Source organism: Diachasma alloeum, unplaced genomic scaffold, assembly GCF_001412515.2.
Source record: "Diachasma alloeum isolate Michigan unplaced genomic scaffold, Dall2.0 Dall_scaffold_00319, whole genome shotgun sequence".
NCBI lineage: Eukaryota > Metazoa > Arthropoda > Insecta > Hymenoptera > Braconidae > Diachasma > Diachasma alloeum.
The window spans coordinates 89396-93167 of NW_021680458.1; positions in this window are offsets into that span (position 1 = coordinate 89396).

Sequence of the window (3772 nt, forward strand, 5' to 3'; positions counted from 1 at the left end):
ATATATCCAGGCAATTCGAAGCACTTTACAACGAACACGTGTCTTTTTGAAACCATCGAGTCTTGAAGTCAGCATCAATTGCTATAATGAGGATATCTTGCAATTGTTTGAATCCAACATGGATATGCAAATCCTAGTCGATGAGTATGCATTGATAAGTTATGTAACTAATTATATCAGTAAGATTGAAGGAGGTTTATCGAAATTGTTGAGGGAGGCAGCCATAGACTGTGATAATGAGAATAAGACTATCAAAGAAAAATTTCGTAAAATCACGAACGTGTTTTTGAATAGTAATCTGATGTCTGCTCAAGAGGCAGCATATCATGCATTATCCTTATCGCTTTCAAAATCAAGTAGGAAATCTGTATTTATAAATACAAGCCCAATATCCGAACGTATTCTGATGCTAAAATCAGACGATGCACTAAGAAAACTGAGTGAAGATTCAACTGAACTATACATGGATGATGCATTTGAAAAATATGGCAAGAGACACAGGAAATTTGGAAATATTTGTCTTGCAGATTATGTAGCCAATTATCAACAGACCAAGAAAACAGGTCAGAAAAATAATTCGGATGATGATAGTGGTAACGATGGCAATAAGGAGAGTTCCTACAGGCGACAATAAGCAACAATCATTAGATATCGAAGGTATAACCTCAAACAAGATCCTGCAAACTATTATCGAGAGAAAATACTATTGTTCATGCCTTGGAGGGATGAAAAACTTGAAGTTGAGAATGTTGATCACGAAAAAGTTTATTAAAAAAACAGGAAAATCATAGAAGAGAATCAAGCAAGATTTGCGGTAATAAGTGATGAAACTATTGATGATGCATTACAACAAGTTGAAGATGACAATAATGCAACGAAACATCAAGATGAAGATCCTGAAGAGAATTCAATTTCGAAAGATGTTGACATTCTCCAACAAGGCGGTGAAGATGGTAACGGTAATAAAAACATAATCAATAAGATACAAAAAAGCAGATTCACATGTCCGACAAGGGTAAAAGAATTGCAAGCAGAAGGAGTTTGCAATGCACGTATTAAATTGTTTTAAAATCAACCAAGTACCATTCAGAATATTCTTGAGTGGTTCAGTTGGTGTTGGAAAGAGTACTGTGATTAATGCATTGTATCAATTGATAACGTATCATTTCGATAACCTGCCCGGTGGAGATATGGATAAAATCATAGTATTGCTATGTGCGCCATCAGGCAAAGCAGCATTTCTTATAAATGGACTCACATTACATACCGCTTTTGCATTTCCATGCAATCGATGTGGTGTCCAAATACCGGAACTCTCAAGTGATGTGGCTAATAGTATTCGAGAAAAGTAATTAAAAATGCAATTACTCATAATTGATGAAATTTCAATGGTAGGTTCCAAGATATTAAGCTATGTGGATACATGATTGCGACAAATCAAGGGTGTAAATCAACCATTTGGCGGGATTTCTGTAATAGCTGTCGGTAATTTGGATCAACTACCTCCTGTCAAAGATCGGCCTGTATATCAAGTCTCAAAGAGTAATCAAATGGCTGTCTTTATGGACGTTAATCCTCTATGGAATCTATTTGAATTCTATGAATTGATTGAGATAATGCGTCAGAAAGATGATCTCGCATTCATAAATGCTTTGAATAACTTGGCACGCAATAAAATGACTGACGACGACATAAAATTGATTCAATCCAGAGAAATCTTACATAGCGGTGATGTGCCTACCACAGCAATCAGGTTATATGCCACAAAGGCAAATGTCAGAACCTATAATGCTGAAAAAATTGCGAAAAGTAACAGTGAACTAATCGTATCTACTGCGGAAGATGCATTTCCAAAGGATGCCGATAAACGTACTAGGAAATTTCTTGAAAAATTATTAAATAGTGACCGCGATGCTCATGAATTGAAAATCAAGGTTGAACTTAAGATAGACATTAAATATATGATAATCAACAATATCGATGTAGAAGATGGTTTGGTGAATGGAGCATGTGGAGTATTGAAACTCATCACATTCAGGGAAAACACAAAAATTCCATCGATTCTATGGATAGATTTCCAACTTCCGAGAGTTGGTGTGAAAGCCAGAAGGCGTTTCCACAACTATATGGAGAATCAGAATATTGATGCTAGTTTAACACCAATCGAGAGAGTCTCGATTCGTGTCGATATGGCGGATAGTGAAAAATATCAAATTATTCGGAACCAATTTCCCGTAACTCCTGCTGAAGCGATAAAGATTCATAAAAGCCAAGGACAAACCTATACTGAGATATGCTTGGATTTCACAAAGCAAGAGAGGAGGTCTACCCAATTGTTGTACGTCGCTCTGAGTAGAGTTACAACTCTCAATGGTTTATATATTTTGGGAAAATTTAAAGCACCTGGTGGAAAAAGTGCAGCTATCCAAACGACGACCCCGGCTTTGCTTGAATTGACCCGTTTACGAAACACCAGGCAATTGAAGTTATCGTTCAATAATTTGATGCACAAGGATGCATTAAAAATTGTCTATCAAAATGTGGGTACTCTGAAGGGTAAATTGATTCATATAATCGAAGACCAATGGTACCATCGAGCTGAGATACTGGTTTTCAGTGAAACATTATTGAATCCTGACGATAAATTAGACATTGACGACTATAAAATCGCTTTTCGTTCCGATGGCGATATGACTGGTCGTGGATTAATTTGTTATGTTAGAGACCACCTACACGTTGCAAATGTAATAAATGCATGCGAGTCTAGTGCAGCAGCTAGCGTAGAACTGTTTGTTCTGAAAATTTCCGAATATTATCTTATTTCTGGTTATAAGTCTCCGAAAACAACAAGAGCTATGTTCCAAAAAGCAATGGAAAGAGTCATGGCTGACATTCCCGATGGGAACAAAGAAATTCTCATGGGAGATTTCAATTACAATATTCCCAGTGACAGTGATGATGAAACGAACTATTTGACTGAGTATTTGAAAGCACACCAGTTGCGATCTAAACTGCCACGAGATAGTGTGACAACAAACTTGAATACACAAATTGATGTCGTTTTCACGAATTTCGATGATATCATTGCTGGCGTTTACGAAACATATCGAGATACGCGGGAGCGTATCGGGCCAAGTCCACGAAATCACCAAGAGCGACCAAGTATCTATACACCACACAACTTCCCCCTCCACAACCACCAATCTATTTTTTTTTAATAATCAATTCACGCGATCATTTAGATAAAAACTGGCCTTAGTTACATTATATAAATCGCGTATCAGCTTTCCACTGATGCAATTATCGGTTGAATTAGTTGAATATTAACAAAGATAGCCACATAGCAACGAGCTATTATGCACATTTTTCGGGTTTCGATTATTATCCATCTGTCTAGGGCATACATTTCTCTTATGAAGTTGGTAATTCTCACTAGATCTTACCTCACTATATCCTCAACTATCTGTAACTAGATCTCAGGTAGTAGGGGTTGACCTCCAGGTACTTAGCCGACATAGGGCACTAATTAAAAAAACGACCTTATGTACTCGATTGTACGTCGTTAGGACATGATTGTACAGTGAAAATATTTGTTTGTACATTCACCAATTAATTTTTAAAAATTAATCAAATTTTGACATGATGCTGGCCGACAAAAATTGTAAATTGTTCGATCAACCCCAATTAAGGGTCCAATCGAAAGGAAATCGTTTGGAGATTCTAAATTTAATGACCCCATCGTTTGTAGAATCATTTATAATTAAAAATTATA